This window comes from Protomyctophum bolini, assembly GCF_963924005.1.
Source record: "Protomyctophum bolini genome assembly, chromosome: 17".
NCBI lineage: Eukaryota > Metazoa > Chordata > Actinopteri > Myctophiformes > Myctophidae > Protomyctophum > Protomyctophum bolini.
The window spans coordinates 40,239,894-40,264,732 of NC_137878.1; the positions used below are offsets into that span (position 1 = coordinate 40,239,894).

The following is a 24,839-nucleotide window of genomic DNA, read 5'->3' on the forward strand; positions in this document are numbered from 1 at the left end:
TTCATGATAAATGTTTTTATGTGATGTATTCCCATGCTTTTTTGTTCTTGCTTAATGTAAGTCGCTCTGGATTAAGACTCTAAGAGCGTCTGCTAAATGCCTAAATTGTAAATTGTAAATTGTATTAACCACCTTTTGAAGTCACACATTTTCCAAAATGACTAAAATATAAAAAATATCTATGAGATCACAACATGTCACATTGTGACCCGTTGTGTGCTTGTACAGTAGATAAGCTATTTTAGAAATTGTGTGAAAGTACAGTATGAACACACACAATATGTTCTTCTTTGTTTCTTTGAAGATGGCAATTGGGTAGAACACCCATATGTGACAGAGGTAAGTTGAACCCACGTTGGCAGATTAATTGTAACATATTTAAACTATTATGCAAGTAAACACAAAATAATGTCGAAACCTAAAATGCGATTCAACTTGTAACTTCAGAAACGTTCTGTCCCATAGCCTGGGCGGTGTGATTACTATGTTGTAACTTCAGAAACGTTCTGTCCCATAGCCTGGGCGGTGTGATTACTATGTTGTAACTTCAGAAACGTTCTGTCCCATAGCCTGGGCGGTGTGATTACTATGTTGTAACTTCAGAAACGTTCTGTCCCATAGCCTGGGCGGTGTGATTACTATGTTGTAACTTCAGAAACGTTCTGTCCCATAGCCTGGGCGGTATGATTACTATGTTGTAACTTCAGAAACGTTCTGTCCCATAGCCTGGGCGGTATGATTACTATGTCGATGTTGGTGAGCGTCCTGTGGCTTCCACTACGGTAATGTGAACCGTGAACGCATAATACAGTAGTGACAGAATCATGTAAAATGCTATATTTACACTATTTGCAAGCACAAAAGTTGGAACCTAAAGGAGACTTAACTTGTAATAACTTCAGAAACTTGCTGTCCCTTATAGCGATATATTTGGAGGGATGGTGGCTGGAAGGAGTGGACAACTGCAGATAATTATTACGTGGCTCCGCCTAACCCTGTGGATACGACCCACACGGACGCTGAGCCTAACCCTGTGGATACGACCCACACGGACCACAAGACGGTAATGTGACAGTCTCATGTAAAATGCTATTTACACCTGCATATACGGTGGGGTTCCCTTCCTTTCTGCCGGCCTGACACCCATAGGTTTCTCTAGGTATTTAAAAGTACCTGGGTACCTATGGAAGTCACACCTCTGATGGGTGTGGTTTAGTCTTAAGGGGTGTGAGTCTTAAGTTGAGCAATTTTCATAATTGGCATAATCTGTGACCATATACCATCAACAACCTATAGAAGGAAAAATATTAAAAATGTCATCATGCTTTATGTTAATTAAGTATAGCATGACGATGTGTCAAACTATAGGGGCTTTTCATGATGCTGAATCCATTCCATGAGCATTATAGTTTTGCGGGGGGAAAAAACTCATTGGGTTAAAAACGGCCATTGCCGTCATCACATCATGTGATGATGTCAGCACAATATTTGGGCATGGCCGTTTTTAGCCCAATGAGTGTATTTTTTTGTTGCAAAAGACCGCCATACAGTTACATTACACAGAGGGCGCGTTCAGAAATAGCCCACTGAGTGCACTGTGCAATGCAAACTAACAGGCGAGTGCGCTCTGGTGCGGTATTTCCGAACGCGCCCAGAGAGTGAAGAGCTGGTGACAGCTGGACCAGCACCTAGCACAGGAAATTAAAATAATAATAATAATAATAATAATAATAATAATAATAATAATAATAATAGTAACAATAAATAATAATAATAATAATAATAATTAATAATAATAAATGCTAATCTGTTTCTCGTGTATGCCTCAAATACAAAACTGATCAAATTCAGGTTTGTGTGTTACGACTAGTATAGGGTTTATTTATAGATATCTGGTATATGGTTGAAGCATTCCATTTCCTGCTTGTGATTATGGTGTAAATAGGACAGGAGTAGGACGTGTTACAATCAATCTTGTTATAGTAAGTGTAATGAAGTAGTATAGCCTATATATAATGCAGGTGTAAGACCTGCCAAAAAAAATGCAGTTCTCTATGCATTTCAGAGGTACTGTGGGGTTTGAACCCCCAACATTTTTTTGCTTGTAGATCTGCTAAAATCATTCATTATAGACGGCCCGACAAAATGCATTTATTTAGTCGACTAAATCAACTGCAGATTTAGTCGACTGAAATCTGATGATATTTTAGTCGAACATTCCAGGTGACTAAAATGTGACTTAAAGGGACACTTCACCCTTTTTGCAAAAAAATATATGTTAATGACGTTTAGAAGCTTTAGATCACTTTCCTGGGGGTATTTATGTGTGTAATATGTGGTTTTAGATATTTTAGATTGTAGCAGTGAGCCTGTTGTCTCTGATGTCATGGACACTGGTCTCACTACCTTACTGGACTACAATTCCCATAATTCTTTGGTGCACTGCTCCTCCTTGTGGATAGGGGGGAGAGCTGTCTTACTGAGACAACATGTAGTCCAGGAAGGAAGTGAGCCCAGTGTCCATGGCATCAGAGACAACAGGCTCACTGCTACAATCTAAAATATCTAAAACCACATATTACACACATAAAGACCCCCAGGAAAGTGTTCTAAAGCTCCTAAACGTCATTAACATATATTCTTTTGCAAAAAGGGTGAAGTGTCCCTTTAAGTGAAAACCATTCTAGAGACTGTGACTAAAACTATGCTGCCAAAAACGGCAACAAAAACACTGACTGGGAACCTGAAAGGGGCTTCAACACCACCCTGACTTCAGAAGCGTTCTGTCCCTTTATAGGATTCTCGCTACGTCGTCGAGTATATCCGTGACACTCTCGCCGATGTTCTTCGCCTTCCTCCCCTTCGCCTCCGTGACGCTCTCTATCGTGATCCTGGCCTACTGGACGACGTCCTTTACGCTATCAGTCCTGTAAACGTCAAGAAAAGGGATGATGATCATCAGGTAACGTGAACGGCAGAGTGACATGGTCGACGATCCATGTAAAATGACACAAACATTTACACAAACATACATTGGACCCTAAAAAGGTCAGTTCAGAATGAGCCCAGGCCAAGATAACAAACAGTGCCACCTGGTGGACACCAGTTTTGGACCTCGTTGCCACCGAAGCCCATTATTAATAAAAGAAAGAAAATTAAATTATATTGTGCATGTCATCACCTGCACAGCGGATTAGAGGAATTTTATATATATATATATACTGTAAAAAAGGCATCCAAAAAGGCGTCCAAAGGTGTCCTTGGCACTGAGTGAGTTGAGGACAACTTTAGTGTTTTTCAACCACGGTTCAAGTTTTAGGTTGTTATTAGACAAAGTAAATAAAAGGTGAGTGTTAATTGTTTTTCATTTGCTGCTTTCTTTATAGTTTTTAACGATTTTAGCTATTTTTTTGGCAGGGAGGTGGGGGCAATCAAACATGGTCCTAAATATGTATTGTTTTTTTTTTTTTAACAAAAGAATATGGTGATTTATATTTTTTTATTATTTAATATAGTCCTACTAGACCCCAAGAAATTGTACCTGGCCACAAAAGATCACAGGATCTATTGAATGTGACATATTGAGCCTATACGACACACAGTATGGGATCCCCCCAGTACCTTCACATTCAGTAGATCCTGTGATCTTTTAATATTAATAAAGAAATTGCCGTAAAACATCGTCAACGACGAGTTTAGCCCCATGTTCAAATACCACCGCCCCCTGTCAAAAATAGCTACACTCGCTAAAGCGAAAGAAAGCAGCAAATTCAAAAATATTATCATTGACATTAAAATATTATTTTCAAGTTTTATTAACATTAAAACTTGAACCTTGGTTGAAAAATAATAGGTTGAATAGACAAGCAGCAATGAAGCATCGTAGCCTATAATAATAATAATCATTTATTTTATAAATCCTTTTTTCCACATGGGGAGGTGGGGGGGGGGGGGGGTCCGTAGCCTATAACTGCTGTATTGGTGCTGGTCTGTGAGCCTTCATAACATATGCTTCTAGTGTTGTCAACTAATGTCACTAATGTTGTCTAAACATCTAAAAGTGTTTAGATGGTTCTGTTATGACTTCTCCTCTGCATGCTGTAGTGTTTAGATGGTTCTGTTATGACTGCATGCTGTAGTGTTTAGATGGTTCTGTTATGACTTCTCCTCTGCATGCTGTAGTGTTTAGATGGTTCTGTTATGACTGCATGCTGTAGTGTTTAGATGGTTCTGTTATGACTGCATGCTGTAGTGTTTAGATGGTTCTGTTATGACTGCATGCTGTAGTATTTAGATGGTTCTGTTATGACTGCATGCTGTAGTGTTTAGATGGTTCTGTTATGACTGCATGCTGTAGTATTTAGATGGTTCTGTTATGACTGCATGCTGTAGTGTTTAGATGGTTCTGTTATGACTGCATGCTGTAGTGTTTAGATGGTTCTGTTATGACTGCATGCTGTAGTGTTTAGATGGTTCTGTTATGACTTCTCCTCTGCATGCTGTAGTGTTTAGATGGTTCTGTTATGACTGCATGCAGTGTGTACAAGTAAACAAACGTCTGGACCTTAAAAGGGACTTCGACAACTTGTAACTTCAGAAACGTTCTGTCCCTTCTAGGATCATATTCTCCTTCGTTTGGCTCTCCGTGACGCTATGCACCTTAATGACCAAGTCCTCCTTAAAGCTTTCCGACGTGTTCCTGGTCTACTCGACGCTCTGGGTTATGCTCACCATCCTCTTCGTTATCGACATTACATGGCCGAGGTAATGTGAACGCATATACGGACAGACTCAAGAGAAATGCTATTTACACAAACATTTACACAAACATTGGAATCTAAAAGGTCAGTTCAGAATGAAGATAACAAACTCAAAACACTCTTTAACCCATTCTGACCTGAGATCAGATTCATACGAGGTTTCCACTGGACACACACTGGTCTGATGAACCCATTCTGACCTGAGATCAGATTCTAAAAATGTCAGTCGTTCTTCGAATTTTTCAAAAATAGCAGACCTACAAGCTCGTATCGCGCCACTCGGTGGCGCGATATGAGCTTGTAGATCTGCTATTTTTCAATACATAAAGCGTAACATGATGCTAACACCAAAATGGGTGCCCGGTCAGAATGGGTTAAAAAGGACAACTTTAGTTTTGAAGTTTTAGGTTGTTATTAGACAAAGTGAAAGGTGAGTGTTAACTGTCTCCACCAGGCCGAAGGCATGGGGATAGAGTATGTTTTGCACTCCGTCCGTGTGTGCTTGCGTGTGTCCGTCCATCCATCCGTCCTTCCTTCCTTCCTTCCGTCCGTCCGCTACCAGCTAATCTCCGGCACCGTTGGCCCGATCCATGCCAAACTTGGCACACACACTCCCCTGGATGCCAACGACGAACCTCTGCCCCAAAGATTCCTCAACGGCCTCTTATAGCGCCACCATGAGGCCGATTTAGGCGAAACACATTTCTGTAGATTTACTCGTACACATTTAATCCATACGTCACACAATTCGGCATACACTATCTCCATAGTCATGTTGATCAACACGGATCTGCACCATTGCCCATCTTCCATCCTGATTGGCTAAGATTGGCTTCCAAAGCTCACATGATTGGTCCGTTTCGAACAAAATGCCACAAATTACAAACACAGTATGCAATTTCCGTACAGTTACGCTAGGCCGCGGACGACGTGCCACTCATTTTGTTCCAAATCAGCCTCACGGTGGCGCTATAAACAATTCCTGTTTCTACCTACAGGTATAACTGCATCGATCTGTATACAACTTATGTATGTATGCGTACTCCCTAGAGGCCATGGAAAAACATTGTCCCTGCATTGTCCCTGCATCCCTCCACATCTGCCGGTTATAGCGCCACCATGAGGCCGATTTCTGCAAAACACATTGTTTATATGTTAGTCGCACAGATTTCATCCAAATCTCACGCAAATCGGTACACATGATCTCTGTAGTCATGTGATCAAGACGAGTCTGTTGGATTTATCAGATTCTTCACTGATTGGCTAAGATTGCCTTCCAAAGTTTTCAGGAGTGGCCCGTTTTGTACAAAATGCTGCACATGTCCTGCTCATCCAGAATCCCATCCTCAGAGAGGCTATATGGCTCTGCATTTCCTCAACAAAATGAAGAAAATTGTTGCAAAAAACCCCAGACAAAAACATGTTCATATTACTCCTAAACATTTTGCCAAACATCACACACTCCTATATCCTCCTGGTGGAGACTTGTGCCCAAAAGGGGCAATTTTTCTAGTTTTTCTTCTAGCGATTTTAGCTATTCTTTTGACAGTGGGGCGGGGCATTCGAACATGGTCCTAAATATGTATCTTTTTTTTTACAAAAGAATATGGTGGTTTATTAATTTGTATTATTTAATATAGTCCTACTAGACCCCAATAAATTATATCTGGCCACAAAAGATCACAGGATCTATTGAATGTGACAAACTGACATACTGAGCCTACGACACATCCTATAGCACCTCTACCTTCACATTCAGTAGATCCTGTGATCTTTTGTGGCCAGATGTAATTTCCTGGGGTCTAGTAGGACTATAGTAAATATCAATAAAGAAAACTATGTGAAAAAATGTTAAAAAAAAAGAAAAAGAAAAAATGCCCCCGCCTCCTGTCAAAAATAGCTACAATCGCTAAAACGAAAGACAGCAGCAAATTCAAAACTCTTAACACTCACCTTTTTACTTTGTCTAAAACTTGAACCGTGGTTGAAAAAGAATAGGTGGCAAGCAGAAATGAAGCATCGTATAGCCTATAATAATAATAATATATATATTTTTTTATCTTTATCTTTTCCACATGGGGGTCCGTAGCCTATAACTGCTGTATTTGTGCTGGTCTGTGAGCCTTCCTAACATAACATACCATAACACCAGTAAGACGCGCAAACGCGGGAAGCGAACGCAGCTCGTACATATAAGTTATTTTTAAGTTACGTTTTTAACTTAGCCATAACCATATAAGGAGTCCCCAAAGCAGCTATACGTCCAAATATGGAGTGTGTTGCATCAATCACAAACAAATCACTCAGCTCCATATATGGGCACAAAGGTGGGACACAGACAGACACACACACAGACAGACAGACAGACAGACAGACAGACACCAGTAAGACGCGCAAACGCGGGAAGCGAACGCAGCTCGTACATATTTGGGGTTTTTTAAGATTTTTTTTTAAGTTATTATTTTTTTAAGTTAAGTTTTTTTTAAGTTAAGTTTTTAACTTAGCCATAACCATATAAGGAGTCCCCAAAGCAGCTATACGTCCAAATATGGAGTGTGTTGCATCAATCACAAACAAATCACTCAGCTCCATATATGGGCACAAAGGGGGGACACACGGACAGACATGATCTGCATAGTAAGTGCTCACTGCGTTCGCAATAACATACTGTACCATAACATAACATAATGCTTCTCTCCATTGTGTTTCCAGCGTTTGAGGACGTTGCTTATAGAGTCGGGGAGATGGGAAGATGATGCTTATAAGGTATGTTGAACACATAATGACAGACTCATGTAAAATGATATTTACATTATTTGTAATACTACAAGTGAACACAGAAGATTGAGATGAGCTGCAGGCCAAAATAACAAACACTAACTACCAATAGAAATCACTTGTATGCTTCCTATCTACCATAAAACAAGACAGCTCACCCTACTTACTAAAACACCAAAAACACAACAAGCAAACAACACACTGATAATTATAATGCATGTTTTCAAAATCCTCTTTTTCCCCATGTTTTGTGTAGCCTACTGTCAGTTCAGACCGTACACAAAACATGGGGGAAAAAGGGATTTTGACACTGGTAATTGTGACCTGTTGACTTGTGTTGTGCCTGACAACTCAAAATATAACATTAAAATGACTTATTTCACTTATACAAACTTAAGTAGCTATACTCTACAGTTGCAAGACTATATTTGTATTTACAGTATGTTAAATAAATACATACTTTGAAAACGTAGAGATTTAAAGAATCTGTAATACTTGGCACGTCCATCATGCCTTCCTTCCTCTTCGATGTCTCTCTTTTGAGTTATACCTATATCCATTTAAATTTCAAACTCTAGACGGGCCTGTAGTGTCCAGCCACTTGTATTGCATAGAGTACCAGGATGTTAGAGACAGGTGGGTCGTATGTGATTAAGTGGTGGTGATTACATGCAATGTGACGGTGATTTGATTCAGTGTACCGAACAAGTAAAGACTACAAGGCAGCCCTGTGTCCGGTGTGTTTCAATAACAGTAAATGTGAATCTACAACACTACAGGGCCTTCCCCCAAAGTTATTAGTGCAGCCGCGCCCGGGCAGCCAGCGTTCTCAACAGGCCCTACCTGGGCCCTCATCAAACCCTGTACACTCAAGAGAATGTCCCCCACTCCTACCACCCTTAGATCTCCATATACTGTATGGAGCTGATCTGCTCTGACATTCCATAATGTTGATCTGACCTCATCAAACCCTGTACACTCAAGACATACTCCTTATATGGCCAGTACAGAATTCATTCCATTCCATGTTGATCTGACCCCCCCATGCCAAAGCGGCGAGCGCCAGCGCTCGCCCAGCAGTCTGCCGTCAACGAGGCGGATGTGTGCATGCAATACCTCGCCCCAAAGGGAGAGGTCGCTTCTCGCCCTTAGGCGTCTTTATGAACACATTCTTTTGTGAAGAAAGCTATAGTGGTAAGCATATATATTTTTTGCCGTAACATTTAACAAGATGTGATGTGGGCCTATGAAGTAAAAGTACATAAGCAATATACAATTACTGTTTTCTGGGCAAGTGAACATGCATTTTGAGCAAGCAGCCCGAAGGCTGCCTGACAGAGTGTCAACCCCCATGATTGACAAACTATAGTATCAAATATACACATGAATGAGTGACAACTAGTAGGCTACATCAAATCCTTGCAGAGTGTGCAAATGTACAGTATAGGCTCTCAGAGTTATGGGGGTCCGTCCGTATACTGGACTAATGCTGCCATGAACTGTTGGTACCATTAAATTAAAAACGTTTGAGAACCACTGCTGTATTTAAAGGTTTTATGACATTCATTTTCATTTCTTTTTCTTTTTTCTTTTAGGTTTTATGACTTCTTTTCCCCCAAAAAACCTGAACTTTGAACATTCAGTGGATTTTCTGTGGTCTGAAGTTTTCTTTGGGGTTTGGAAGCCTTTTGAGCTACAATGAAAACAGGCAACACAGTGAAAACAGTGACATCTGCTGGCAAATCCCATTGACATATATGGGATTTGCTGGCTCTTACATCACAAACTGCCGGCAAATCAGAGCACCTGTTTGAGCCAGAAAACCCCAGATCACAGAAAATCTATACTGAATGTTAACCCATTCTGACCTGAGATCAGATTCACACCAGGTTTCCACTGGACACACACTGGTCTGATGAACCCATTCTGACCTGAGATCAGATTCCAAAAAAATGTCAGTCGTTCTTCGATTTTTCAAAAATAGCAGACCTACAAGCTCGTAGCGCGCCACTCGGTGGCGCGCTACGAGCTTGTAGATCTGCTATTTTTCAATAGCTAAAGCATAACATGATGCTAACACCAAAACGGGTTCCCGGTCAGAATGGGTTAAAAGTTCATGTTTTTTTGGGTGCAATTGAGCTTAGAAAACCTAAAAAAAACATAAGAACAATTCCAAAACCTTTTTTTTTATGTCAAACAATCCCTTTAATTTGTCCTGCTCTCTAGCTGATGTTGAGCCTTAATCCATAAGTGCTTCTCTCCATTGTGTTGTCAGAATCTGTTAAGGAATTGGTATAGCCTGATGAAGGCGATCAGGTGGCAAGTGGTGTCGCAGACATTGTGGACGGAGTGGTGGAAGAAGTTGTTGGAGTTGGAGTCCACAAGAAGAAGAAGGAGAGTACGACCACATTACACCCATACTCCACTGGCATCTACTTCACTGGCTTCCCGTATCCTCCAGGATAGAATACAAGGTCTGCCTCCTCACCCACCAATGCATCCACAGCAACGCCCCCCCCCTACTTAAAGGAACTCCTTGAATCCCCAGCCTCCACCCGCTCCCTCCGCTCCGGTACCATGCCTTCCTTCCTCTTCGATGTCATTCTTTTGAGTTATACCTATATCCATTTAAATTTCAAATTCTAGACGGGCCTGTAGTGTCCAGCCACTTGTATTGCATAGAGTACCAGGATGTTAGAGACAGGTGGGTCGTATGTGATTAAGTGGTGGTGATTACATGCAATGTGACGGTGATTTGATTCAGTGTACCGAACAAGTAAAGACTACAAGGCAGCCCTGTGTCCGGTGTGTTTCAATAACAGTAAATGTGAATCTACAACACTACAGGGCCTTCCCCCAAAGTTATTAGTGCAGCCGCGCCCGGGCAGCCAGCGTTCTCAACAGGCCCTACCTTGGGCCCTCATCAAACCCTGTTCAAGACATACTCCTTATATTGTCACATTCTGTCTCCCCCTCAGTCTGTGACTCCACACTGGCCACTCCCATATCCCATTCCAGCACACCCAGTTCACCCAGTTCCATTTACACACCTGTCTTCAACTACCTCATCAGCCCAGCAGTGAACACTTCTCCAATCAACCTGCTCACTATAAAACTGGACTCAGTACAAACACTCATTGTCAGTTCATAACCTGGTGTCATTGATGTCCTGCTACCTGTTCCTGTGTTGACATTTATGTCATTCTAGATTGCCTGGTTCCTACCTGCATATTCAGTGTAAGATTCTGCCTTTCTTTATTAAATACTTTATATATCTACTCTTGTTGGTTGTGACTTTGCATCTGGGTTCAACTCTCTGTCTGCATCCTTGACAGTATGAACTGACCACAAACATGAACCCAGCAGAGTTACAACTATTCAAGAGGAAGGTGGGGGAGTTTGAAGATGTTGTGGATCATCTCATGGCCTCTCCCCCTAACCTGCATGCTAGACTTCAGGAGGAGATTTATATTCTGCAACAGTGGTTCAAAGAGAAGCCATGGGTTAGCCATTTTGTTCCTCATCTAAATGTTGTCCGTGGGAGGCTTAAAGACTTTGAAAACAACCTGCTTCATGCTTCCCAGCCAGCCCCTCACCCTATACGGCTTGGAGGGATAAGTCTGCAACCCACCAGCCCTGTTGCAGACCAGCAGCAGAAGACGGATTATGTTGACTTGTTTACATATTTTCGCAGCCGTGTGAAGATACCTGTTTATCCCGAGCCTGTTCATGTCAAGGAACCTTTTCTGGGCACCCGCCTAGCTCTGGGAGGTCCCCGTAGTGTCAACAAACGGGGCAAAGTCTCCTTGGATCGCCAAGGCACCAGGCCCACCCGGCCAGCCATCTCCAGTCAGCCGTCAGCTCCTGCCCAGCGACCACCTGTATCTGCTCCCAGGTCTCCAGTGATGCAGTCCCTGCCTCGGCCTGCCCTTCGGTCTGCCTTCCCTCAGCCTGCTAGTTTTCAGCCTGTTGACACCCAGCTAGCAGCCCCAGCTCCAGCTCCTGCAGCTCCGGCTGCTGCAGACCTGTTTCCTGCAGCACCGCCTGCAGCACCGCCTGCAGCACCGCCTGCAGCACCGCCTGCAGCTCCGCCTGCAGCTCCGCCTGCAGCACCACCTGCAGCACCGCCTGCAGTTCTACCTGCAGCACCGCCTGCAGTTCTACCTGCAGCACTGCCTGCAGTTCTACCTGCAGCACCGCCTGCAGTTCTACCTGCAGCACCGCCTGCAGTTCTACCTGCAGCACCGCCTGCAGTTCTACCTGCAGCACCGCCTGCAGTTCTACCTGCAGCACCGCCTGCAGGTCTACCTGCAGCACTGCCTGCAGTTCTTCCTGCAGCACCGCCTCCAGTTCTACCTGCAGCATCGCCTGCAGTTCTACCTGCAGCATCGCCTGCAGCTCCGCCTGCAGCTTCGTCTCCTCCGTCTGCAGTCCCGCCTGCAGCTTCGTCTCCTTCAGCTCCGCCCGCTTCAGCCCGGCTCCTGCAGCTCCTGCTGCAGCCCAGCTCCAGCTCCTGCTGCGGCCCAGCTCCTGTTTCCGCTGCAGCCCTGGTTCCTGCAACATCGCCTCCAGAACCTGCAGCACCTCCGGCGTTGCCTCTGCCTGCAGCACCTCCAGCGTCGCCTCCTGAGCCTGTGACATCCCTGCCTTCGGCCAAAGTGTCTCCTGCCTCGTCTCGGCCTCCCGGTCGTCCGCCAGAAGACCCCTCTGCCTCGTCTCGGCCTCCCGGTCGTCCGCCCGACGACCCCTCTGCCTCGTCTCGGCCTCCCGGTCGTCCGCCAGACGACCACTCCGCCTTCTGTCGGCCTCCCGGTCGTCCCCCTGAAGGCAGCAGCTCTGCCTCTGGCCATCGTCCCGGCCGTCCTCCAGAGGTCTCCTGTTCTGCCACGTCCCGGCCCCCCGGCCGGCCGCCAGACAACACCCGCTCAGCCCTGGTCCATCATTCAGGCCGCCCACCTGAGGTCACCTGCCCAGCCCCAGTGTCCCTCCTCCGGACCCCCTCCACCCACCCTGCCTGAGATTGTGGGACGTCTGGAATCCGTCCCTTGAGAGGGGGGTACTGTCACATTCTGTCTCCCCCTCAGTCTGTGACTCCACACTGGCCACTCCCATATCCCATTCCAGCACACCCAGTTCACCCAGTTCCATTTACACACCTGTCTTCAACTACCTCATCAGCCCAGCAGTGAACACTTCTCCAATCAACCTGCTCACTATAAAACTGGACTCAGTACAAACACTCATTGTCAGTTCATAACCTGGTGTCATTGATGTCCTGCTACCTGTTCCTGTGTTGACATTTATGTCATTCTAGATTGCCTGGTTCCTACCTGCATATTCAGTGTAAGATTCTGCCTTTCTTTATTAAATACTTTATATATCTACTCTTGTTGGTTGTGACTTTGCATCTGGGTTCAACTCTCTGTCTGCATCCTTGACATATATGGCCAGTACAGAATTCATTCCATTCCATGTTGATCTGACCCCCCCATGCCAAAGCGGCGAGCGCCAGTGCTCGCCCAGCAGTCTGCCGTCAACGAGGCGGATGTGTGCATGCAATACCTCGCCCCAAAGGGAGAGGTCGCTTCTCGCCCTTAGGCGTCTTTATGAACACATTCTTTTGTGAAGAAAGCTATAGAGCGCCAGTCCCGCCCCCTCTCAGAAAAACGAGTGGCCCAGGAAATGAAACCCCAATGCATTCTCCCATCGGCACTTCTAATATAATTTATTTAAAGACGGTTACACCGCGGACAAAGCCAACTCGGATCGTGACAAATCATGACAATGAACACAATGTTTTGGGGCCGATCAAATCATTAGAAAGAAGAAAAGAAAGTCAGGAGACGACACTATTTGTTTTGTTTTTCGTCTTATAAATGTACAGTATACGCTCTCAGAGTTATGGGGGTCCGACCGTATACTGGACTAATGCTGCCATGAACTGTTGCTGTATTTAAAGGTTTCATGACATTCATTTTAATTTCTTTTTCTTTTAGGTTTTATGACCTCAATTACACCCAAAAAACATGAACTTTGAACATTCAGTGGATTTTCTGTGGTCTGAAGTTTTCTTTGGGGTTTGGAAGCCTTTTGAGCTACAATGAAAACAGGCAACACAGTGAAAACAGTGACATCTGCTGGCAAATCCCATTGACATATATGGGATTTGCAGGCTCTTACATCACAAACTGCCGGCAAATCAGAGCACCTGTTTGAGCCAGAAAACCCCAGATCACAGAAAATCTATACTGAATGTTAACCCATTCTGACCTGAGATCAGATTCACACCAGGTTTCCACTGGACACACACTGGTCTGATTAACCCATTCTGACCTGAGATCAGATTCTAAAAAAATGTCAGTCGTTCTTCGATTTTTCAAAAATAGCAGACCTACAAGCTCGTAGCGCGCCACTCGGTGGCGCGCTACGAGCTTGTAGATCTGCTATTTTTCAATAGCTAAAGCATAACATGATGCTAACACCAAAACGGGTTCCCGGTCAGAATGGGTTAAAAGTTCATGTTTTTTTGGGTGCAATTGAGCTTAGAAAACCTAAAAAAAACATAAGAACAATTCCAAAACCTTTTTTTTTAATGTCAAACAATCCCTTTAATTTGTCCTGCTCTCTAGCTGATGTTGAGCCTTAATCCATAAGTGCTTCTCTCCATTGTGTTGTCAGAATCTGTTAAGGAATTGGTATAGCCTGATGAAGGCGATCAGGTGGCAAGTGGTGTCGCAGACATTGTGGACGGAGTGGTGGAAGAAGTTGTTGGAGTTGGAGTCCACAAGAAGAAGAAGAATGAGGAGAAGAGGTGGAATGACAGAATTCTATTTTATTTGAATGATGAAACCCAGCTGCCATTAATAGTTGGAAATGGAAATTGCGGAAATTGCGGAAATGGAAATTGCGGAAATTGCGGAAATTGCGGAAATTGTAATTGCGGAAATGGTGGAAATGGAAATTGCGGAAATTGCTCTTCACTTATAGCTATCTATTTTCAGGTAGATTGTTTTATTTTACTCAGTCAGCCATATCACTACTCATTTTTTTTCATGAAAAAGGTCATAGCTGGGTAATCTATTTTCAGGCAAATTGTGTTTATTGTATTTTATTTTACTCAGCCATAACAATTTATTTTCTGTTAACCAACTTGCTGGCTGGCAGGCAGGCAGACAGCTACTCATAGACAGGCAGACAGACAGACAGCTACTCATGGAGAATTGGACAGACAGGCAGTCAGACAGCTACTCATAGACAGGCAGACAGACAGCTACTCATGGACAATTGGACAGGCAGGCAGGCAGACAGACAGACAGACAGCTACTCATAGACAGGCAGGCAGACAGCTATACTCATAGACAGGCAGACAGTAAGACAGCTACTCATTGACAGACAGACAAATAACTACTCATGGACAGACAGACAGACAGACAGACAGGCAGGCAGGCAGGCAGGCAGGCAGGCAAAGAACTACTCATGTTATGTTATTATGTTATTATAACAGCTACTCATGTTATGTGCAATAATGTGTGCAGTTATGGAAACAGCTCTTTGTGTTTATGCAAGAAAATGTAACACATTTATTTATTTACATATCGTGTGCATGCACATTGTACTTTGATACATTTTGCGAAAATAAAGCAATTGAAAGAGAGAAGTTATCAAGTATCATTAATGTCGTAATTTTATCTACTGGCCCCTGGCCCCTTGCCATTTTTGTAATGTGGCCCACAGGTAAATCTATTTGAGTATCCCTGGTCTACAGTCTTGCAGTCTCAGTGGAATGTGTAATCTGTATTGATGTAATCTGTATTGATGATTCATGCCTTATCCCATTTTGACCTGCGGGAACGATTCTATAAATGTCTTCTAAATCCTGACAGTTTTCTGAAAAAGCTATGTTTCTATATGTCAGTCGTTCTTCGATTTTTCAAAAATAGCAGATCTACAAGCTCGTAGATCTTATACTAGCTTGTAGGTCTGCTATTTTTCAATAGCTAAAGCATAAGAGATAATGCATAAACCAAAAGGGGTTCCCGCCCCAAAATGTGTTAAAGAGGACATAATGGCCATGGATCTTCAACTAACTACTGTACTTCTCTGGCCTTCTAGAGTTACATCCAAGCAGAAAATGTCCCATCTGATTGCATTAGACGACATTAAACTCACTTTGCCAAGTCACTTGAATGCCACCAATCCATTTTCCCATTCACTTTATGCATGCGCATATACGCTCTATAATGGACAAACGGACTCGATGTATACGCTATACGTTAGAGACCTGCGGAAGACGTTGTTTGGTCACCCAGCAACCGCAAAGTCATTGTCCGCCCGCTATCCAACCGAATCACTGTATTTGTATACACGCTTGACCTATATTAGCACGGCTTTCGTTCAACTTTGACCCCTCCATCACATGGAACTATTTTTTGGGCCTATATAGTGATATGGACACAAAAAACATAGTTCTGGGTGATAGAGGGGTACAAAAAAGAACGAAAGTTGCACTAATATTTTAGAAGTATAGGTCAACAATACAAATTATGTTAGCACCATCCGCCCAACCGCGGTTACCCGCGGGGGTAAACCCACCATCCGCAGGTCTCTACAGGTCTCTACTGGCTCGGGACACACCACAATGGAAATATAATAATAATAATAATACATTTTATTTATAAGGCACCTTTCAGGGCACTCAAGGTCGCTGTACAGGTTAAAAACAGTATAAGAACACAGTTAACTACCCCAGCTGGTCGTTATACTTTCCTTAGACAATTTAATGCAGACATGATAGGCCAGTAGGCTACTTCTGTGTCTGGATGTACACATTAGTATGTATTATAATGTACATGGATCTGGATGTACACATTAGTATGTATTATGTACATGGATCTGGATGTACACATTAGTATGTATTATAATGTACATGGATCTGGATGTACACATTAGTATGTATTATAATGTACATGGATCTGGATGTACACATTAGTATGTATACATGGATGTACACATTAGTATGTATTATAATGTACATGGATCTGGATGTACACATTAGTATGTATACATGGATGTACACATTAGTCACCGTTGTGATTTACTGTCACACAAATGACTGATTAATGATTTCATGATTTAATTGTGGGTTTTTTTTTGTCATTGAATGTTATTATAATAACTGAATAAATAAAATGTATTTATAAAGCGCTTTTGGAAAACGGTGTTCACAAAGTGCTTTAGGGTGACAATATATAAAGAACATCCAACAACAAACCATTACAATTCATAGATAAGAAAATAAAACAAAACATATTGGAACTGTAGGAGCCATCTTATTTGATTTGACATATTCGTGACCAAATGGCGCCCCCACTGGTTGCCTTGAGAAATGGCACCATGGTTCCCTTTAATTAAGCCACAGGCGCACAGCTGTGGGGAGAAAGACGCCAGTATAGAGACACAGATTTCAGACACAGCTCGCACGCAACGCACAAGTTTAAAGAAAGGAAAGAAAGAAAGAAAGAAAAGTACTTTAATATTTGTTTATTGAACCCTGCGCTCGTCTGTTTTTTGAGACCTTTATTTAGTTTATGTCTGGAGCCTGTTCTTGTTTTGTTTGCACCGTTTATTTTGAAACCATTACACTCACACGACACAAACTCCTACCATAATATCAACCTATTGCAGTCATCATCAATCACCATCGACAAACAACTACAAGTGAGTAAACAACAATTGGACGCCCAAGTCCCAAAGTGTGAGCACGTTGTTAAACCGTAGGCTATATCTCTGGTGATAAAAGAAAGAAAGGCATAATATTGGCCCTACATTCAAGTTGAAATCTTTAGGCCTACTCTGATATGGACACAAGTATTGAAATTGGATCGATTGGAAGGATCTAACCATAATGGATGTGTCACGCTATTGAAGCTAATGAAATGAGCGATACGGATGAATGAACGCGCAGAGCGCGACATTTAATGTGGATTGGAATGAATTGATAAGCAAGCTTTGTGCAACGCTAAGTTTGGATCTGGAAAATAAGCGCTGCTGTTGTATTCTAAATACGGACGTCACGTTTACTGATGTCTGTAAATGAAGCGGATGAATTACTCCAGTATGAAAGAGGCCTGTCCGTGTGTTTGCTAATACAAAAACAGCTTAATTGATATAAGCATCAAAGCAATATTTTAAGTACTTTTTATTAGCAAGTGCATTCCATAGCGCTGGACCACACATGGACATCCTAAACCTGCGACGGGAACAGTTCCTATGTAGTAAAAGATTATCTATTCATGAAATAAATAAATATTATAATATATTATAAATATTTAACTGGTTTATATTTTAGTTATAGATGGCAAGTATAATTGCGAACGCAGTGAGCACTTACTATGAGACCTAGCAGATCATGTCTGTCTGTCTGTCTGTGTGTCTGTGTGTGTGTCTGTCCCGCTATCCAAATATGGAGTGTGTTGCATCAGCAATCACTCAGCTCCATATATGGGCACAAAAGGGGCCAGGTCCACTCAGCTCCATATATGGGCACAAAAGGGGCCAGGTCCACATATACAGTAACAGCGGGACAGACAGACAGACAGACAGACAGACAGACAGACAGACAGACAGACATGATCTGCAGGGTCTCAGCTGTGTTCGCTTCCCGCATTTGCGCGTCTTACTGGTGTTAAGGAATATTTGTCTTATTAGCCAGAGATCCTTTTAAAATGTGTGTGTGTACTGTGAGTGATATGGTCAGCTTCTGATGTCTTTCTTTCTTTCTAGATGTAGATGGAGATGACCGTAGATGCTGCTGGAAAACTGAACCTGGTCTCCTGTGTGAACCACCCCATCTTGGCTGCTAAGATGTCCATGTGGACATTATGAGTGTTTGTATAGAGAGAAGCATGGCTGAAGAGCTTTGCATATCAGTCATTTCTTGCTGCTGCCAAAGTCAAATTGTGATATCTGTAGTGTTTAGTTCATGGCCGCTTATGAGATGTAGATAGAAGTACACCTGACTGGTGGAATAGCCTTGTGATACATACTGGGTGTGCTCTTTGGTCGACAAAACAATCAAACAAAATGCCACAAACTCACTTAAAGCTGCACAGAAATCACACAAATCAAGGGATGTCCGACAGTCAGTGTTGGATATTGTCCAACTCTTAATTGCCGATATCAACAGATACCGATATATATATATATTATATGCAGGCTTTTTCCAGTGGTGGAAACATAACTCAAACTTTTTACTTAAATAAAAGTAGGCTATAAATACTGCAATATAGAAATACTCCGTTACAATTCAACATGTACTCGAGTAAAGCTACAAAGGTTTTGGTATAAAATGTACTTAAAATACCAAAAGTAATTATTAATAATTACTCATTATGCAAAATTTCTCATCTAAAATGATCTAATCTCTCATAAGTTTTCAAATGTATAATTTTTTTTGAAAATAGCAGATCTTCAATGTGTCTTATTGTATTGTGATCTTGTAGATGTTTTTAATGTAAAAGAATAAATAAAGTAAAATTAAGGGTTAGGGTTATTCATTTTTAATGCCTTTATCGGCTGATAATATCGGACATCCCTAACAAAAACATATATCAAACGTGTCAATACATTTCAAAGAATGCCACAAGTGGCACTAAAACTTCATCAATAAATAAAGAAACATCCACATGTTCCATAAATTAAATGCCACAAAGGTTTGCCGAAAAAATGAAGAAATTACAAAAAATAAGTTTCTTAAACATCTTCTGCCGTATGTCCATAGAACTTCAGCTCTGTTGCAGCAAGCCAGTACAATGTGTCATTGTCTAGGTCACCTAAGCCACGATCACCATTCGGTGGCCGGTATTTGGGGCAAATGGTCATTACGTGTTCCACAGTCTGTAGTGGATCCTCGCATTCACAGTGGGCACTGTCCGAGATGTCCCACTTCTGCTTTGAGGGTTGTCCACTCCTTGCAGGGGAGGTGCTGGCAAAGAACATATTTGAGGTCCTCAATGTATTCCACTGGTCCCTCTGTCTTGCCTTCACCCAGGATGCCTTGGAGGTGTCAGCTGGTGTTGTGTGGAGCAGTTCCTGGGCCTGTGTGGCAAAGGGGCACAGTGACTTGAGGCACGTGTGCTGTGGCAAAGGTCGCCGTGACTTGGTGTGTGTGTGTGTGTTGTGGCAAAGGGCACCGTGACTTGAGTCACGTGTGCTGTGGTGTCTCTGAAGACCTTGTGGAGGAGATGGCTGGGATTCACTCAGCTGTGCCTTCTCAGTGAGGGCCAGCGTGGCTGCTTCTCGTCTGACCTCTGTTGGAGTGATTCCAGCGAGAACAGGCAGGCAGTTTGTTTGGGGTGGCCCATCCGGTGTTGAGGGCAGCATCCAGCTTCTTGACATGAGAGCTACGGCTCCAGACTGGGACACAGTAATCGGGTCGTCTGCATAGCCATACTTCATTGATGTTGTTGCAGGGAGGTCGTGGATGTAGCTGTTAGTGTTGAACAGCAGTTACTGGTGTGGAACCGAAAAGCTTCACAAACATGCCAAAAAATTCTAGTTTTGAACCTTTTTAATCTAGTTTATTTTCAAATAAATTTGTTTTTACTGTTTTGTGAAGCAACTTTGGGTACCTTGAAAAGTGCTATATAAATTGTATGTATTATAAAAAAACAGACAGACACAGCAATTGTCGCCACACAGACATCACAAATTCCTATTGGCAGCAGCAACAAGTGAGTGATGTGAAAAGCCATTCATAGACTATAACCACGATGTCTTCATTCCAGATGCTGCGAGGCTCAACCGGAGCCCCTACAGGTGGACATCTGCAGTTCTCGCTGTCCATGGATGAATGGGGGGCTCTGAAGGCGGCTCAAAGTAAGAAACCACTTAGACTTTTCTATTACTGCGAGTGGTATGGTCGGCTTCTGTTTTAAATGTTCTCTATACATTTTGTGTATGATGTGAAAGGACACAATGTACGTATATCTGGCTCTTGGTCACTTAAATTCATCTTTCGTTCTTTCTTTCTTAGGGTGGATGGGTCGTGGTAGACGTCGTGGAAGGACAGAGATCGGTTCCAAAGCTTCCCTCCCGGGAGGAGCTGTGAGTAGGAATATTTCTTGTTGGGATGGATATCTGTTGTACTGTTATGGTACGAAGTATAGCATGGCAGTATGATTCCTCCTAGTGGCACTGGTTGAATGTCTGTCAGCTCTCCAAGCTAATCAAAGTCTTAATGACACTTTTTTTAACCACTTCAACCCCAGCATCTCTATTCTGGGGGGAGCGTTCAGCCAAATTAGCAGATCTACAAGCTCACACCGCATTGCAACGTGTTGTGAGCTTGTAGATCTGCTATGTTTGGCAAATCAATTTGTGTAGAGTGAAATCGGAGCATATACCAAATGCTCTCTTTAAAGGTCTGTTTTATCAAATCTATAGAGTTTAAGTGGTTCTGAATATGCAGCTCAACAAAAGCTAATTTGGTCCTTATTTCTTTCTTTCTTAGGACGGAGATCTGTGTAGATGCCGGAGGACTTCGGACCTGGGCCTGCCCGGTGAGGAACCGCACAGTAAGAACCGCTCTAGGCCTTTCACGATTATGAGGTTTCTTTTTACTGCATTTTCATAAACAAATGTCATCAAGAATAAGAAGTATAGACTATCCAGACTATTGGCAGGAACAACAAGTGATGTGCGAAGCTCTTTTCTATGAAGCCATTCATAGACTATAACCGCCATGTCTTTCTTCCAGATGTACTGCAGGACTCTCCAGGAATCTGCATTCCTCTGAAGACGACTCAAAGTAAGACCCTGTTAGGCCTGTCAAAAAGAACCCTAACTGAAACGTTTATTACTGTAAGTGATATGTTTAGCTTCTGTTTAAATGTTCTCTATAAATAAAAGTTTTATGTATACATGTTGTGACAGGATAGAATATATATCTGGCTCTTGGTCACTCTAATCAATCTTTCTTTGTTAGGATGAAGATCGCGGTAGACGTCGCTGGAACGCGGCTGCTGGACAGGGAGTGCACATGCACACACACACACACACACACACACACACACATACACACACACGCACAGAAAGGCTAATTTGGTGTGTGTTTTTTTTTCTTTGTTAGAATGGAGATATCGATAGACGATCTGATGTTCCCTGGACAGAGATGCGTTCCAAAGCTCCCCCCCCCCCCCCCCCGGGGGCTTCCTCAGCTTGTTTCTGAGGATGGATAACTGCTTTTGTACTGTTATGGTACGAAGAATGGCATCATTTACAGTAATCCAAATGTTTTAAATATTTTAGGATAAATCTAAATGACTCTGCACAATAGTTTGAGAGTCAATATCTCATATCATGAGCGTGCCTCTTGGTCTTTGTAACAACTTTAATACAAATTACAAAAGATGTTGAGGACTGTACATGTGTTGATGCCTCCTAGTGGCACTCTGGTTGAATGTCTGTCAGCTTTCCAAGCTAATCAAAGTCTTAATGACACTTTTGTTAATTAACCACTTCAACCCCAGCATCCCTATTCCGTTCAGCAAAAATAGCAGATCTACAAGCTCACACTGCAACGTGTTGTGAGCTTGTAGAGCTAATGGTTTCTTTCTTTCTCTCTCAGGATGGAGATCATAGACACAGCTGGAGCCTCTAGAGATGGAGATCTGCAGGTCTGTCCATGGATGGGAGGACGGAGATCTGGGTAGACGCTGGAGGACTTCGGACCTGGGCCTTCTCAGTGAGGAACTCAACGGTACGAACCGCTTTAGGGTTAGGGCTTTTTTAGGCTTCGTAAAAAGCCAATAATCGTCCGTTGCCGATAATTGGTCGATCCCTATTCTTAAACGTTACTGTAAGTGCATGTGTATGTTGTGACAGGACACGCACACACACACACACACACACACACACACAGCAAAGCTAATTTGGGGTGTGTGTGTGTCTTTCGTTCTTTGTTAGAATGGAGATCTCAGCCGATGCCCGAGATCCGAAGCTTTGTGTTTCCGCTGAGGACTTCTGGGTCGCTGGGAGGCTCGGACGGAGCTAGAAGGTTCGGTAGACGCCACTGGAACCTGTTTAGGCCTGTCAGAATTTAAGGTTTTATAATGGCCGATTTTAAGTGACAATTTAATTGCGTCATACTAACATTCTAAATAAAACTTTGGCTTTTGTAGGCTTTGTAAACAAAAAGCTGCACATGGCATAATTCAATAACTTTATACACTAAAAAAAGAGAAGTAAATTACAAAGTGACACATTTAGAGCTTGTAGATCGGTTGCTTGCATTATTTCTTTAAAATGTTTGACAATATATGAACATTTTCAACATGGAGACGATTATGACTCTAAAAAAGTATCTCAAATACTTGGTGATTAGGTAATTGTGACAGGCCTAAATCCTTCTAGTTGTGTTTTTTTATATCATGTTCTGTAATCAGTTAGGGTTGACTATAGACTTTTTTTTAGGAACAAGATCATCATGCCGGTGAAGAGCATGTTTCTAGCCGATGGAGCAACTATTTCTGATCACCTTTGGAGTTACATCACAGCAAGGTAACTATACAACACACGCACACACACACTATGATCATGACATGACATCAGCTTGTGACTGCAACTTGTTCCTGTTCGCAGATGACTCGGCACTGCTAGTCTCGGACAGGAACAAACTGCAGGTTGAAAAGGCCCTCAGCTCTGAACTCGGTAGAATCTGCACCTGGCTCGCTGATAACAAACTATCTTTACACCTGGGAAAAACTGAATCCATTCTCTTTCGATCTAATAGTAATCTCAGCAAGGCAAATGGCTTCTTGGTTAGAGTTGGTGACAATGTTATCACACGTAAAGATGAAATTACCTACCTAGGTTCCATCCTGGAGGCTAATCTTTCCGGTGATAAAATGGCCACCAACGTAATCAAAAAAGTCAACCAAAGAACAAGATTCCTTTACAGGATCTCCTCACTGGTCAAAAAAAACACCTTGAAGACCTTAACAGGAGCCCTCGTACAAGGTTTCTTTGACTATGCATGCACCTCCTGGTACCACAGCACCTCAAAGGCCCTTAAAACTAGGCTCCAGACCTCCCAAAACAAACTGGTCAGGCTCCTACTTGGCGTCACCCCCCGAACCTACCTCACTCCTGCCCACTTTGACAGGCTGGGATGGCTTAGGGTCGACGACAGAGTACAGCATCTTGCAATGGGTCTGGTCCACAAGATTCGATACACCACCAAGATACCCATGTACCTGTCTAGATACTTCCTTAATGTTAACGAAGTCCACACCCACAACACCAGAGGGAGTGCAACGAACCATGTACAACCCAGATTCGGCACAAACAAGGGACTAAATTATTTTCACTCCTACAGTATGCCACCAAAATGTGGAACGCCCTACCAACAGTCATTAAGAGATGTGAATCCCTTGACTCCCTTTTTCCCCTCACTGTATAAGTTTATTTTCCCTTTTTACCTCCTTTATGATGAATTCCTGTTCTGTTCTTTGACTATATAGAAGTGTCTTATTTGTACGTCTCTAAATGTTTTGATGAATTGAACATGGTGGACCCTCTTGTAAACAAGTGTAATGCTTAATTGGGTCGTCCACTTACAGTTAACAGTCTTTGTATTGAGTTTGTGCTTGACATGTACTGTAATTCTGCAAACCGTTAATAAATATTTCAATCAATATTGTTTTATGAACAAAGTAGTAATGAGCATTTCTTTCTTTTCTTAAGGACGTTGCTTGTCTCCTGTGTGGCTCCATCTGGAGGTCACCAGGGTTCTGAGTCACTCAGATCCTGACTGGTAGTGGTGATATGTAGATGTGATCAATCAGGGCTCTTTGAAAATAATAAACAATAAAATAATAAACCAATATAAATAACTAGATAATAATATAAATAAATGGATAAAACGAACGATAAAAAAATAGATTATAGTAAAATAAAAGTAAATTAAAATAAAAGTAAATAAAATTAGTAATAGCATAGTAATGGATAAAATAAATATAATTAGTAATATAGACAATAATACATCAAATAAATTAAAATATCAATATAGTAATCTTTAAAATTAGTAATAACAGTAATGCATAAAATAAATAAATGCATAAAAAATTAAATTAGTAATAACAGTAATACATAAAACAAATAAAATTTGTAATGCATGAAGTAAAATTAGTAATAACAAAGTAATACATCAAATAAATACAATTAGTAATATAGTTATACATAAAATTAGTAATAACATAGTAATATATAAAATACAATTAATACAATAGTAATACATAAAAT

The 24,839-nt window shown here is 42.2% G+C and overlaps 2 long non-coding RNA genes across 2 annotated transcripts; both read left to right on the top strand.

The window, feature by feature from the left end:
• The first annotated feature begins 21,055 nt into the window (after positions 1-21,055).
• LOC308331421 lies at positions 21,056-21,692 on the top strand. Its single transcript, XR_013965598.1, has 3 exons — positions 21,056-21,112; positions 21,295-21,345; positions 21,523-21,692. It is a non-coding gene; the product is annotated as an uncharacterized lncRNA (long non-coding RNA).
• Positions 21,693-22,540: 848 nt separating this feature from the next.
• Positions 22,541-24,470, top strand: LOC308332034. The gene is made up of 3 exons (XR_013965652.1): positions 22,541-22,593; positions 23,010-23,096; positions 24,282-24,470. It is a non-coding gene; the product is annotated as an uncharacterized lncRNA (long non-coding RNA).
• The last annotated feature ends 369 nt before the right edge of the window (positions 24,471-24,839 follow it).